The sequence below is a fragment of the Sphaeramia orbicularis genome, chromosome 8 (genome assembly GCF_902148855.1).
Source record: "Sphaeramia orbicularis chromosome 8, fSphaOr1.1, whole genome shotgun sequence".
In the NCBI taxonomy this organism is placed as follows: domain Eukaryota; kingdom Metazoa; phylum Chordata; class Actinopteri; order Kurtiformes; family Apogonidae; genus Sphaeramia; species Sphaeramia orbicularis.
Genome location: NC_043964.1, coordinates 3,618,246 through 3,634,917, shown reverse-complemented (window position 1 = coordinate 3,634,917; position 16,672 = coordinate 3,618,246). Strand labels below are relative to the sequence as shown.

The following is a 16,672-nucleotide window of genomic DNA, read 5'->3' as shown; positions in this document are numbered from 1 at the left end:
CGCACCAGTGAAAACACAGCGCTGTAAAGGACAGAAATCAGGGAGGATGTTGAAGGGGTGGAGAGGCAGTGTGGTCATCTCAACAAAGGAAAATACATGTGGTTTTGACAAGATCATAGTTTGACAGGTGTCAACCCGTAATTCTCCTCAGACCGTGGACCACATTAACTGTCTGAGTGACTTTACCATGTGTGTTTAATAAGTTTCACAGTTTTTTTTAAATCCAACTCAAAGTGCTAGAGAATAATCAATACTTGCACTTGTTTTTCGTAGTTTGACTGCTCCTGTTAAATTATTGCATGTTGTAAACTGTATATTGTAACTGTATATTGTAACTGTGTGTTGTATTTCATGCTGCCTCTGGCCAGGACTCCCTTGGACAAAGAGGTTCTTAATCTCAATGGATCTTTTTCCTCGTTAAATAAAAGTTAAATTAAAAAAAAAAAAGGTTAAATTATAGAAAAACGAGCCATAGAGATGCAATATGTGACTGATAAATGAGTAATTTATACAAATAAAGTGTAATGTATTTGAAATTGCCTGAGATGAAAAAGAAATTCATGATCCTGGGATTTAAGGCCAACATAAAACGTGCACAAAACATACATTATAATATCATGATAAAATGTTTAACAGACTGGAATTTAGGGCATTTAAAAACCCTGACCATATTTTCAGGGGAAAAACGCCTAAACAGACATACCTAAAGTAAATGAAGAATTCCTTCACAATAATAAGGTTCATATGGATGTTCTTGGTGTCTATGGACATTTACAGACCTCACAGAATCTATTCCCATTGTCTAAAATACTGTATCTATTACTATGCCTGAGTAGACTGGAACAAACTAAAAGAGAAATTGGAATTTTTTATCCTCGCCTGTTTTTTTTCCACTGGATTGACGATGACATGCATAAATTAATTGTTCGTGTCGGAGATTTTTAATAGCGTATATTTCACCCCACAAAGATTAAAAATCATGTTTGAACATTAAAGTTTGCACTAAAATACACTTTTGATGTACTTTTATTAACATTAGGGTCTAAACTTTGAGCAAAAGTTGAAAAAAACATCCATTGTCCTGATTTATTATATTTTTATAGTAGATGAATATTAATATAATTTTTTCGGCCCGCGGGCGGGCTGATAGGGCTAAAGAGGTTTTAAACATGTTGCACTTTTCCACATATCTCTTGTTCTGTAGAATTGTCGCCAGGACGGGGTGATAAAGCCAAAACCCTCTCATTATTATGATAAAAGTCTTTTTTTTTTTTTTCTATTATTTGATTTTTTGTGTATTGTTTATCAGTATTATCATTATTTTTCTATTGTTTGATTTTTTATTTGTGTATTATTTATTATTATTTTTATTTTATTTTTGTTTCATGTTTTGTATTATGTCTGTGTCTGAAATAAACTAACCGAAACCTAAAAGTCAAATTCTGTGAGTTTTGGTCCGATGTGAAAGCTAAAGGGACCAGGCAGTTATGGGAATTATTTGTAAAAGATGCAACAAAAGAAATGATGGTAATATGCATCGAAATGAAACAGAGTAAAAGACAAAATAGGAGTACCAAGACAAATAGACAAAAACTAGAAATAGAGATGAAAATGTTGGTTCAGTTGTTGAGAGGTGTGGTGGAAGCAGCTACATGTCTTTGGGGGTGAGAGGTGGAGGTGGTGTGATTCATCTGGATACTCAGCCATCTTCTCCCATTAGAGGATTACAGCACATCTCCTGCTGCCTTCAGGCGCTCCTGGGACACTTCACGCCTAAACAGTCTTTCATAGGATTTGTCTTTCATACTTATTACACATTAAAATATAAATAATAACCATGCAATTGGTGTTACATTAGAGTGTCTTTGAATGAACTGTAGATTTGACCACTGGGCCATCACTATATCTGAACGATATCGCATTTATAAACAGTTTTCACCATGTGCCAACTTATTTAAAATGAAAATAAGATGTTGTCTTATGATGGATTGGAAAGTGCCCTGGATGTCCTTCAATCCTTCATGTGTGTTTTTGCAGCTGATGAATTATAAATGCCAATACTGGACACGCCTGACTGGAATTCCCACGACAAATCTATTTAATATGTTCTTTGTCTTCCTCCACACCACATTAGTTTATCTGAGAACAGTGTTTTTATTTGTAAATTATAAAACAACTGACCAGAAATGAACATTACATTTCTGTAATTGATACATCTTGTAATATTAGAGTAGTAAACTCGCACGTGTAGGGTGGAAATGATGAGTTATTTCAGTTATGATGCATGATGATGTTTTCAAAGCAGCCTACCTCAGGCAGTGGTGGCATGTTCATACCTCTGAGAGATGAGCACCATCAAACCTCTGTCAGCTGACACCAGTAAGACCTGAACCAGAGGATCTGCCTTTCAAAATAAAATGCACTGTTCAATTACAAGTGATTACAATTGATTTGTATTTGATGATTAGTAATTTGATTTGCATTTTTATCGTTTTTACTTAAATTTATGATTTCAGTTATATTGTTTTTTTTTTTTTTTTTTCTCCAGGGTATTGTTTATTTCCGGGGAGGTATTCACATAAGCCTTTTTTGGCTTCTAACCTCTCCTACACAATGATGTTTCTTGTTTGAATGCTGTTATTATTTTTTTTTTTTTTTAATTTTCTCTTGCTGTTTTATGATGTGCAAATAAATAAATTAAATAAATAAATAAAACAAGTCTATCTATCTATCTATCTATCTATCTATCTATCTATCTATCTATCTATCTATCTATCTATCTATCTATCTATCTATCTATCTATCTATCCATCCATCCATCCATCCATCCATCCATCCATCCATCCATCCATCCATCCATCCATCCATCCATCCATCCATCCATCCATCCATTATGAGATATATCTAACTTTGTCAATGTAATACTGATAATAATAATAAAAACACAATACTAGGGGAATAATAATATAAATTCTTAGCATTACTTTTTTAGCCTGATTTCTATGTTTTTAAGTCGCAAAGTTTACTCTCATTTTAATAAATCTAGCTAGCTAAAATACACTTGTTCCTTTAACAGATTTTTTTGTAGTCATTTTCCTATATTTGTCTATTTGAGTTCTTTTTATTAGCTCTTTTTTTTCAGTGCAGCTTTACGGTGAAATGTAGGTTATTATAATTTTTAAGAAACCCAAATGTGACAGTTTATCACTTTGTTTTGTTATATTTCAGGTGATTAACTGAACAGCTTAATTAAGTATAAAACTGGATAGTGGTTTTAGTGTAAAACACGAGTGTCAAACATATGGCCCGTCCAATACCAAGAGTCCAATCCAACCCGTTGGAAAAATGTATGAAATGCCAAAAATTACACTGAAGATATAACAATCAAAAGTGTCAAAATCATTTAAGTTCAGGGGCCACATTCAGACCAATGTGATCCTGAGTGGATAGGACCAGTAAAATACAATCGTGACCACCTGACATGATGGACAGCTTCAAAATTTCTCCTTGTTTTAGTGTATTACATGAAAATGTTTATCCTTTCAACTTAAATGTGAAAAAATATTAGCAAATATGAACAATGTGAACTGTCTTAAGAGAAGAAAGTGTCATTTTAAAATACGATGCCTATTGCTAAATATTTTGTGCCGTTGTAGATCCACTGTGAACGGTAAATTACAATATACGTCTGTAAATGATAAGCTGAGGTATAATATTGTTAAAATTGCACTTATTTTTTAAATAAGAACAAATGATAAACAGGAATGCTTCATGGACATCCAGGCAGTAATGAAAAATAGTACAAGAGGTGGTCTTTGGTGAAGGGACTGTTAATGCGCAAAAAATACAAAACACCAAGGCACACTCCTATAATTTTAAAATGCCTTTACTAATCATGGCATGGACCTCACTGCACCCTCAGCGTGTTTCAGCCGGCTGGCCTTCATCATGATTTTTTTTTTTTTGTCCTCTGATGAAGGCCAGCAGGCACGATGGGACCTCAGAATTATAAGAGTGCCTTGGTTTTTTGAATTTGTTTGTGTTATTTTTAAGTAAGTTTAGGTTGTTGCTGGGTTGTTATTACATTTTATCCGTTCATTGTTGTTATTTTACTTGTCCGGCCCTAACTGAGAGCATATGTAGCTGTATGTGACCCCTGAACTAAATTAGTTGACAGTCTCTGTTGTAGCAGTTATTTATCATCAAATTTAAACAACTTAAAAGTGACTGAACTTAAGACTGTAACATAACTCAAATAACCACTAGATGCACCATGGGTTTGTGGTTTACGCAGTCAAAAACACAATGTCCATACCATAGATGTATTCCAATGGTTATTTTCAGGGCTTTTTGCAGCCAAACACAACCAAGGCCTTTTTGCTGTCTGTCTGTCGGTCTGTCTGGTAAGAAACCATAGGCCCACCCAGGTGCATGATGGTCTAACTTGGTGCTGCCTATTTATACCCAGGTGCCCACGGTCCTAAACCAATAAGGAAACACAAAACAAAAAAGGTGCTAAATACTAAAGAATGAAAGTAATTACCATAAAAATATATATATATCCTAAATATTAAACAAATAAAAAGTATTAGCAAAATATACTAAATTACTACACAAAAACGTTTAAATAACTTTAAACAAAAACTAACTTGCATTTTGATTTTATACTGTGTTTTAAGCTACTCTAGAAATGTTGTGATTTTTGCAGTTGTTAACTCTGACTTTTATACTGATTCTACACTTGTTAAATACTGACACCAGCATCTTTATACTTGTTATTGGAGATAGGGTGTATGCATGTGTGTCATTTTTACATTTACAACTATTTTATTATTTTTTAATGCTCATTATACTCTATGGACTGTAACAATTTGCATGTCTGACACAAATAAATAAATGAAATGAAATAATTGACCAAATAGCTCTACAGCCTTGGTTTAAAACACAGGTGTCAAACATGCGGCCTGGGGGCCAAATCCGGCCCACTAAAGGGTCCAATCTGGCCCATGGGATGAATTTGTGAAATGCAAAAATTACACTGAAGGTATTAACAATCAATAGTGTAAAAATCATGTTTTTCAGGTTCCATACATATACATATAAACCAATTAGATCTCAACTGGGTCAGACCAGAAAAATACTGTCATAAGAACCTATAAATAATGACAACTGCAGATTTTATGCTCGTTTTAGTGTAAAAAAAAAACAAAAAAAAAACGAAAACTACATGAAAATGTTTACATTAGCAAACTATCCTTTTGCAAAAATGTGAATAACCTGAAGAAATATGAACAACATGAAATGTCTTTTAAATGCAATTTTATCAATACTCTACCTGTTACTGAATGTTTTGTGTATTTGTAATTGTAATGTAAGTTGTAATGCACATGTGTAAATGATAACCTGATAAACTGATGCAGAATGTTGTTAAACTGCACTGTTTTTCTTAAGATATTTCAAGTTGTTCACGTATTCAGATTTTAAGGAAACGATGTAAATATAAACATTATCATAATGTAATTTAACTTTTTTCACTGTTATTATTTTATTGATCCGGCCCCATGCAGATCATATTGGGGTGAACATGGCCCCTGAACTGAAATGAGTTTGACAGCCCTGGTTTAAAACCTCTGATCTGACCAAGTGTTTTAAAGCTTACTACCGATGGGGCATTTCTCACAGTACTTAGTAAAAGTTTGAACATGAAAGCCCGCCTCCCCTCCAAAGCCCCGCCCACTTCCCTCTGCCTGAGCTCTGAGGCTCCTCCTCCTCTCCCTCTCACCTGATGCGCGCGGAGGAAGCGGCGGTCCGATCCGCTTCGGTGTGTCCGCGGACCCTCCCTCAGTAATCAGATACATCATCCACCCTGGCATGGGCCCGCTGCCCCTGTTCCATCAGTAGACCCTGTATTTAAGGGCATTTATTGGAATGTTAACGAGATAGGCGGGAATAAACGACTTTTAAGTGAGTGACACATGAGAGTACACCCCATTTCTACAGGGACCACTACACAACTGTTAGTTAAGTAGTATTTTAACAAGTTTAAGTTTGTGTTCGCCATCCTCTCATTGTTTAATCTGTGCATTTCATGGATACCAAAAAATGTTGACAAATTGCATTCATAATATGCTTGCAGTACTACTACTACTACTACTACTACTACTACTACTACTACAACAGAAAAAGCTTTTCCAGTCAGTCCTTACTGTATTTATGAACCACAGTGGATAGCTTCAGTGCAATAGAAGCTTTTTATTGTTATTATTTTACTTTCCAGGCTTTCTTTGTAAGGTGAGAGTAACATCAAGTCAAAGATCACTGAAGCAAAATGTTAAAAAAAACAAAAAAAAAAAAAAAAAAAGCCCAGGCCAACATGTTCTAATGTTAATATGTTGCTATAAAAGGAGTAAAAATATTAACTACAGAATCAAGTAAAAGGCTATATGTAGAAGCGGCATTAAATCATGAAACTGGATGTCAGGTTTACATGAACAATCTCAAACACATATATCATTTTGCTTATAATTTGCTCAAACTTATATGTAGATGAAGCTAAGATCAAAACTCATGTGGACATGCTAAGGCCCTGATCTGGGGTCAGACCAAACAATGCCTTTTGTTTTGATTAAAAGGACCATTGTTGCTGTGTAGATTGTAAGACATGTTACAAGGACCTGGTTTTCCACTGTAAGTCGCTTTGGAAAAAAGTGTCTGCCAAATGCATCAACATAAACATAAACATACTTCATTACAGATTTGACTCTCAGTAATAATGAGCATATACAATGATGCGCCATATATATACTAGTTTAACCTTTAACCACCGAGACATTATTTCAATGGAAAGGCTGCTTGGAATTTGAATCTGTTTTCGGTGTCAAAAAAGCTGCTGTGAGTATGTATCTGTGTTCCTTTTCTCCAGTGTTTTTTGTTTTTTTTTCAGCCCAGTAGTTTTTGTTGTGGGGCTCTTTTTCAGCTGCTTTTTGGCACCTGGTTGAACACCAAAAAGCAGTTACACGGTCCAAACTTGATAAAAACACAGAAAAAAAAAAAAAAAGCAAAATAACAACACTGCAAGCAATAGTAAAAAAAAAAAAAAAAGAAACAGAACAAAAAACACAAGGAAAACAGTGTAAAAAAAAAAAAAAAAAAAAAAAAAAAAAGAAGAAGCCCAAACTGTCTGTTTTCATAGTGAGTCAGTCTCACTCACTGCTCTGTGTTTTGCCCCCCCATTCCACAGGTGGCAGGGGGTGAACTGAGCATGCTCAGATGTCTATGGAAAGAATAAGGTCTATTCTATCAGAATGATGTGAAATTTTTCCTATTGCGCAAAGGTTGAATTTTTAGGAATATAAAAAATAAATCATACATTCAGAATGCTCACCACAGACACGTCAGGGGTTAAAGGGTTAAACAATGATAAGGACCATTTCATTGAATGATGACTACTCTGACATTTCATATTTTAAGTATATTTTGCTGATAACATGGTTTTTACATGTATTGGAGTATTTCCAATTTGCAGCCAAAAATTATCCAGATTCTGGGGCTAATGAGCCTCATCATCACACTTAATGAAAGATTAATCCTTATAATGGAACTGTATGTATATGGGTGCTTCTATGAAACTGGTCCTAAAAACAGGACAGAGGGGCTAAAAATTCAAACCAGATGTAAACTAATGTTATGAAGCAAGTTTGGAAGCACTTTGGGTCTGTTTTAAAAATAAACACTTACTGAGATAAAAGACAAACTATTTTTCAGATAAAACACATTTTTCTATTAATTTGCATCATATTTTATACAAAAATCCGCATGTAACACAGTCAAAAGGACACTACAATTACGCACTACTATTTTTTGGAATATCTCTTTATTCTCTCACAAGTACATTTTGGGATTTGAACTAATTATGCAAGGCAGAGTGTTTCACAAATATGACCGCTGTTGCAAAATCATTCATGATTTATATGCTTTTAAATGGGCAGGTTCTGCATGTAACACAAGTGGACACAATGGGTTACACACAAAACCTGGAATGAGACTGAGGTTCATGGAAAACCTGCATGTCTGGATTAGAAAAACCACTAGGATCATCAAATTTAACACAGTGTCTTCATTTATAGTCCATATAAGACCATTTTAAGTAATGTGTAATTAAAAATTCATTAATTTTGTGATGGCTCAGAGGAAGAGTATAATTTTTTTACATTTATCTGAGGTCATCACTAGGTACATCCTGGGGGGAACTATGTCTACATTTTTCTTCCATTATTGGGTCTAAAAAGCTGTCAAAGTGACAGGTACCAAAATAAACCCAGTTTCATAGAAGCACCCAGTTAGATCCTTTGACTCTCAGTAATAAGACTGGTTTCTCGGACTGTTTGAATCATTCACAAACACACCATCTTCAACAGCATGCTCTTTGGGATAGGATGGGCGTGACGGGACACAAACCAACGTTTCAGACTTGGCTTCATGGGTGCAGGTTCATAGGCCGTACATGAATCTCCTCCCAGACTCGGAGCACATTTCACTTCCCACTTGTAGAACAGCCTGCCGTGCTGCAGGACGCACAGATCCGCTTTCACTCCAGCGCTCAGGATTTTTCTCACACTGTCCCAGCAGGTCATCGTCCCAGCCACTGTCCTGATCCCACATTTCAAATCTCACTCTGCTTCCCGCTGACAAATCCACAGAGCCCAGGTCCACAATCATGCCCCAGTGTGGGTTGTTGTTGTTCATAATGACAGGAGAGCGTTGGACCAAAATCTTATTCAAAAACACTTTAACGTAGCCGTCTGTGGCAGTGGTGTGATCTCCCCACAGACCTGAGGCCCTTTGGACAGTTATGATAACCCTGGCCATGCCCTGCGTGTTGGGCAGCAGTCGTGGTTTACAGCGGGGTATCTGTGACACTGGCACACACAGGGGTCTTTGGGGTCAGTCTTGATACCGGCCTGACAAGAGCTGCTGCAGTTCCTCAGCAGACCCTTTTCCAGGATGTAATGGCTGATGGCTGAGCGCAGGTTCTTCCGGGTTTTGACTTTTAGGAGGCAGGAGCTCGTGCAGTGAATTCAGGGAATATGAGATGATGTCTGGGTTCTGTGGAAGTGTGTTCAGCCATTCTTTGTAGGCGACGGATCTTTGCCATTAGAGAAGAGGAGGTCTGGCTCTGGTTGTGTGGCCCCCTTTAATTTCAGTGAACCTGTAAAAAGAAATATAACACACAACCTGAAAATATCGCCAAACCATCAAGCAGAAGCAGCTTAAACCACTGGAAAGGAGGGTGGAGAGTAAAGACAGATGAAAACTGTGACTGTGATTATTTATTAGATATTAATTTCTGGACTAGTCCTGAATTATCATTTAGTTCAGCACAGAGCTAATACAGTCCGAAAGGTTTTATTATTTTTATCTGTATTTAATGATGAGATAAGGTAAGGTAAGGTAAGGTAAGGTAAGGTAAGGTAAGGTAGGTAAGGTAAGGTAAGGTAAGGTAAGGTAAGGTAAGATAAGATAGATAAGATATTTATTGTCATTGCACAGAGATACTAAGTACACAGTACAATGAAATTGGAGTGCTGCTCCCCATGGTGCAACAAAAAAAAAAAAAAAAAAAAAAAAAAAAGAAGGCACTCAACAATAAAAACAGAAGATATACACAGGTTAAAAAAACAACTATGGGCCTGATTTACTAAGATCACAAATAACGGTGGTAAATTTGCTTATTTGCGCTAAAAATGCAAGTTTAATCTATCCAATCCAACTTTATTTATAAAGCACTTAAAAAAACTGCAATGGGCCAAAGTGCTGTACAGAAGAATAATAAACCAAAATAGAAGAATAAAATACAGAATAGATTAAAGACATAGAAACTGTACAAAAGGAAAAAGTGCTAAACAGAAGAATCAATAAAACCCAGATAGAAGAATAAAATCCAAGATAGATTAAAAAAGCATACAATTAAAAACAACAAATAAATAAAATAGAGAAATAAGAAACAATAAACCACTACCAAATAAAAACAACAGAATAAAGATAGTACCTTCAAACATCTCACATGGTTTCAAAAGCCAAGGAGAAAAATGGGTTTGAAGAAGGGATTTAAAAACAGACAGAGGAGGTCTGTCTGATATGAAGAGGCAGATGGTTCCATAGTTTAGGAGCTGCTGCACCAAAGGTACGGTCAGTCTATACTATCACTTCTTCATAACTGTTCTTATGACATGTGCTGCTGACCTGCTGACCTCTTGGACAGCTCACCCTTATGAATGAGATCTGAGCTCGTGGGTTTTATCTGGTTAAATAAAAGTTAAATAAAATAAATACATACATTTTCTGAAGTATTGTTTTTTTTTTTTGTTTGTTTTAAATGAGCAATATTGTTCACTGGCTGGAGTAGCGCTCCTCATTTCATTAAACACACAATGACACTAGTTGCTTTTGTATTGACCCTCAAATTGCGCAAATATAACCTGCACACACAAATTTACTGAATGGAAAAATGACAATTTCGCCAAAACTCTGGTTTTTCGATTAAAAGTTCTTGCGCTGGCAAGAGGTGGTTTTTCGGGCATAGCACAACTGGTATATCACACAAAACGGCAATAGAAAGACCTTTTTCCGCAACTAGAGTCACATGAATAAAAAAAAAAAACGGATGTTGACGGATGTTACAAAAGCAAAGAAGTAGAGTTTTAAAAGAAATATGTTGCAGCATGTGTGGACGCACCAGGAAACTGAATAGTTTTTTATATTTAGTTCAGGATAGAGGGGTAATATATAATAATAATGAATATATCTGTAATCAATGTGATATTTATGTTTGTTGCCATGTTTATGAAATGACCACTTGTGTCATCTTGTGATAATAAATTTTTAAAAATCATTGCATTTATGATTTAATGGAAAAGCCAACATCATGCATTTCTGTTTTGTTGACATTTGGTAAATATTGGTAAAGTTTTACGCAGATGTCCAATGGAAAAATGACAACTAAAAGCTATTCTATTCTATTCTATTCTATTCTATTCTATTCTATTCTATTCTATTCTATTCTATTCTATTCTATTCTATTCTATTCTATTTCATTTCTTCACTGAACCATCAAATGGAATGTTAGCATAGGATTTTTGCACAGTACTATATATATTTTGAGAAAAATATTCTATACCTGTCATTGAAGAGGTCAGAGAAGGATGAGCTGCTGTCGGACTTCTGTAGGTCCTTGTTGCAGTGTTTCACTTCACTATCAAATTTAACTTTACTGGTGCTGGCAGATGCTTCAACTTCCAGGCACATCTGCACCTCCTCAGTGCTGAGGCCCTTCAGACTGGCCTGGCACTGCCTGATGCTGGTCACAGACTGGACGTTTCCCCCAAGCTTCACCTGGGAGGGAAGAGCCATACAGCTGATACTTTCTAGAAGATTCATTAAAATAACATTTTGTCTTATAACAGTAATGCAAGGGTGTCAAACTCATTTTAGTTCAGGTTCCATATTCAGCCCAACATGATCTGAAGTGGGTCGGACCAGTACAATAGTAACATAATATATAAATTAAGCCTGTAACGGTACACAAAATTTCCGGTTCGGTACGTTTTCGGTTTTCAAAGCCACGGTTCGTTTCTTTTTCGGTTCGGTACAGGAAGAAAGAAAACCCCTCAAAATGTCTATTAATGCATTTATGAATTTTTTAACATCTTTCCCCCAATTTTTGGAGACAATAGAACATAGATAAACAGGAATAATATAACTCTGTTGCTACAAATCAAATAAAAAATAAAATAAATTATTAATATTACTAAATGTATTTTAAACATCAGTATTGCACTTTTCCCTGAAAGGTAGTTTTGAACAAACAAGAAAAATCTAATCACTGTTCTGTCAGTTTACATTCTGCATAAAAATAACAAATACATAATAAACTAGAAGCACTCAGAGAGCGCAGACCTCCGCCAAGGCTGATCAGTGGCCCCCCCCCCCGTGGGCCCCCCCACGCCAAGGAGGTTATGTTTTTGCCAGGGTTTGTTTGTTTGTTTGTCTGTCTGTTTGTCTGTCTGTTAGTGTGCAACATAACTCAAAAAGTTATGGACAGATTTTGATGAAATTTTCAGGGTTTGTTGGAAATGGGCCCCCCCGTGGGCCCCCCCACCCCCGATCACCACCAAAATTTAATCATTTCTTCCTTATCCCATTTCCAACAAACCCTGAAAATTTCATCAAAATCTGTCCATAGCTTTTTGAGTTATGTTGCACACTAACGGACAGACAAACAAACAGACAAACCCTGGCAAAAACATAACCTCCTTGGCGGAGGTAATAATACAAATAAATAAATAATAAATAAATAAATTAAAAATACATAATAAAAATTCCATATGAAGTGCAACATTAACAAGAGGGTAAACTGGTATTCTGTTGAAACAAACTGAAGAGAAGCACTGACAACACAATGAACCAAATTATTTATTTTAGGACAGAGAACAAACTGTTTAGGACACTGTGTGTATTTGTGTGCCTGTGTGCACGAGGGATTTTTTTTTTTTTTTTTTGTCAGAGCCAGGGGGTAGGGGGGGCGCGCAGTTATATACCTGGGGTGCGGTCCATAACTAACCATAACGAACGCTGTCGTGAACGAAGTGCAACTTACATACTTTCACGTTCTATTTATTCCTCTATTATACAGCATGTGTGACAGACACACAGACACACAGACAGACAGACAGACAGACAGAGCTAGTGTAAGTGTTTTAGAACTACCGTAGTTCCTAGGGGCCAAACAACGTCCGTCTTTATAACGTCTCTTTCCTGGTTGTTGTCTTCACCTGAACCTGAACTGGTCCAAACTGGACTGGACTGATGGTGGAGGGTCTGCAGTCTCTTCCTTCCAGGTTCACACCATATTTGTTGTTTTTTTTTTTACCTTGTATCAGCTGCTATTTCATATTTCAGGTCAATGTGTGCGTCCTTCCATATGTTCGTGTGAAACTTACGCAGATTTAAAGTTCCGCATCGAATGATGTCTTTCATTCCTTTTTCTTTTTATCATCATACTGTGCCATTTCGGTACAGCTATGTACCGAACCAAACAGGTGTGTACCGAAACGGTTCGGTTCGGTACGTGTACCGTTACAGGCCTAATATAAATAGTAGCAACTCCAGACTTTTCTTTATGTTTTAGGGTGAAAAAAGTTAAATAACATCATGAAAATGTTTACATCTGCAAATTATCCTTTGAAAATGTGAATAATATGAACAACTATGAAAAAACTGAAATGTATGAATAAATATAAGTGCAATTTTAACAATATACATGTGCATTACAACTTACAGATCACTAAATACACAAAACATTTAAAAACAGGCAGAATATTGGTACAATTGCATTTACTTCTCTTAGACATTCCAGGTTGTTTATATTTGTTCAGGTTATTCACATTTTTTGCAGAAGGATAGTTTGTAAATGTAAATATTTTCATGTAATTTTACTTTTTTTGCAGTAAAATACAGAGAGAAATTTGGAGTTATCATTATTTCAAGGTTATTATGTTATTTTTTTACTGGTCCAACCCACTTGAGATCGAATTGAGCTGAATGTGGAACCTGAACTAAAATGATTGTTAATATCTTCAGTGTAATATTTGCATTTCACAAAATTCATCCCATTGGTGGACTGGACCCTATGGTGGGCCGATTTTGGCCCGTGGGCCGTATGTTTGACACCCGTGCTGTAGTGGCCATCTTTTACCTTGGTGATGTAGTGAGTCCCAAAGTTGTCGATCAGTTGGTAAAAGGGTTGTTTGTTTTCATGGCTGTAGATTTTCGGGAGTTTGTTCACTGCTCTCTTGAATTCCTTAGACACTCTCGGATTGTTGGACACTTTATAGCTTTTCCCCAGTTAGACATAAGACAAACAAAAGACAGAGAATCAAGTTATCACATTACCCATACACACCCAGTGACACTTTTATGACAGTTCCCAAATGAATTTTTCTCTCTATTTAACCTTTTCTTCAGTGATTCATCACTATTGTTATAATATTATCCTCTGCATTTTGCATTTTTTCAGTGAAAATTAAGTATTTTCCTACATTTAATTCACTGATCATGTAGATGATCATAAAAGCCTAGATTAAAGCTGAAAAAAACTGAAGAAAAAGTGACTTTTTCTGTCAAATATATAATTAACTGAACATAACTTACTACTACCTGTATCTATCCAATTCGTTGTACCTCTCATTTGTAGTACAGAGTTAGCTTTTGTATATTCTTTTTGTATATTTTGTTCATTTCGGAAGTTCTAGTAGTACTTTAGTAGCACGTGTATTAATATTCATTCTGAAGCCTTTGTGCAGTCCTGCTTTTTCTTAATACTCTGTGTGATATTTTTAATTAAATTAAATTTAATTTAATTTAATTTAATTTAATTTATTCATTTTCTTATACAGTCAAGTGTTTTGCTGCTAAATTGAACTGAGCTGCTAAACTATGACAGTGACAATAAAGATCTATTCTATTCTATAAACCCAGTGTGTCCGTCCACTGTCATTGAGCCAACTCCACGGGTTTTACTGGTGAATCACTGTTGCAGAAGATGACAGAGTTTCCACGGTAAGTACAAAGCCTCTGAATGTCCAAATGGGTCATATCTGATGACCATGAAAAGATGAAGAACTGTATTTTACACCAGTTATTTACATGCATTGATAGGATTAGTGGATCACCAGGTATTAAACAGTTTACATCAGTAGATGGTTTTGGTCTGCCGTGGATGTTTGGGTCTTTATGGGTTCATTTGTCATTTTGCAGCTACAGAAGTGCTTTTCATTCACGTCCTCTTCTTCTTACCTGTAGTATTCGCAGGTCATGCTCTGACTTGTGAAGCTGTACTTGTCATTCTTCGTCTTCTCCATTGAGTATTCAGCCAGTTTGGAATGAGTGCCAGCCAACATTAAGTGTCCCCGTTTATCGCCCAAATCAACATCTAGATTGGCCTTCCAGTTGTTTTCCACTGAAGCTGTACTTCCACTAACCAGGGACTCACTGGATCGGTGAAGTTTACTGGACACTTTCATGCTACAGGACTGCTTTGCTCTCCAGTCCACCGCCGACAAGGGCAGCTTCTGCCTTTTGTTCTCCAGATAGGGGTTGGTACACAGGGTGCATGTCTTGTCCTTTCGTTTCCACAGATTCATGTCGATCACAAAGGCCCCCTTACGTTCTATTTTGGTGATATCAAAGCCCTCCCCACCCAAAGTGGACCCTGGAGCAAATTCAGCATCTTGGCACTCTTTGGGTTTACCTTCAGTGCACGATTGGAGCGTACACTGAGGAAGGCTCAGAATGAGACTGGCACAGATGCAAATGTTTAATAGAAACATGTTCCCATTGAGATGGTTTATGGATGAAAACCGCCTGTTTATCCTGAGAAAAGAGAAAACAAAAATTAAAAAAGTACAATTCAAAACTACATCACCCACTACAGACCAAACAGCACTGAACTGTTCCAACAACATACTTAAAAAACAAAAGGTAAAAAAAAAAACCCAACTATATTCAGAATAAATATCTTAACTCATAAAGACCCAGTGCTACTTTTGTGGCCGTTCCAAAATACTTTTTTCTCCATTTAACTTTTCTTAAGTGACTGATCACTGTTTATTATAATATTATCCTCTGTATTTTGCATTTTTCAGTGAAAATCAGGTATTTTCCTATATTTAATTCACGAATCACGTAGATGTTCATAAAAGCTTAAGTCAAATTTGAGGGTTATTTTGTCTGAAACAGAGAAAAAAATGACTTTTTTCAGGAAATAAATCAATAACAAACCAAGTATGTCCACCCGCTGTCACTGATCCAACTCCATGGGTTTTACTGGTGAATCAGTGTTGTAGAAGATGACGGTGGTCGACAGTCACTACGAAAGCCCTGATCGTCTACATGGGTCATATCAGATCACCATGAAAAGATGACAAACTGTCTTCTACACCAATTATTTCAATGTATTCACAGCTTGAGTTGTTCAGAAGTTATCACACATTTCAGATCAGTAGATGACCTGAGTTGCCAATGGCTGTTTGGGTTTTTTACAGGTTAAGAAATAAAATGCAAGAGTTTTGACTACAAGCAAATCAGTGCGTACTCACCCGTATTCTTGTCTGCTCAAACTGAATGTGTGAAGTTGACTGTGAGCACCAGTGAAAACACAGCGCTTTAAAGGACAGAACATCAGGGAGGATGTGAAGGGGTGGAGAGGCAGCGTGGTCTTCTCAAACAAAGGAAAATACATGTGGTTTTGACAAGATCATAGTTTGACAGGTGTCAACCCGTAATTCTCCTCAGACCGTGGACCACATTAACTGTCTGAGTCACTTTACAATGTGTGTTAATAAGTTTCACAGTTTTTTTTAAATCCAAACTCAAAGTGCTAGAGAATAACTCAATACTTGCACTTGTTTTTCGTAGTTTGACTTGTCCTGTAAATTATTGCATGTTGTAACTGTATGATGTAACTGTATATTGTAACTGTGTGTTGTATTTCATGCTGCCTCTTGGCCAGGACTCCCTTGGAAAAGAGGTTCTTAATCTCAATGGGATCTTTTTTCCTCGTTAAATAAAAGTTAAATTAAAAAAAAAAGGTTAAATTATAGAAAAACGAGCTATA

At 36.1% G+C, this 16,672-nt stretch overlaps 1 pseudogene; it reads right to left on the bottom strand.

Annotated features, from left to right (window-relative positions):
• Positions 1 to 8,194: 8,194 nt before the first annotated feature.
• On the bottom strand, positions 8,195 to 16,194 carry LOC115423942 (perforin-1-like; annotated as a pseudogene).
• Between the last annotated feature and the right edge of the window lie 478 nt (positions 16,195 to 16,672).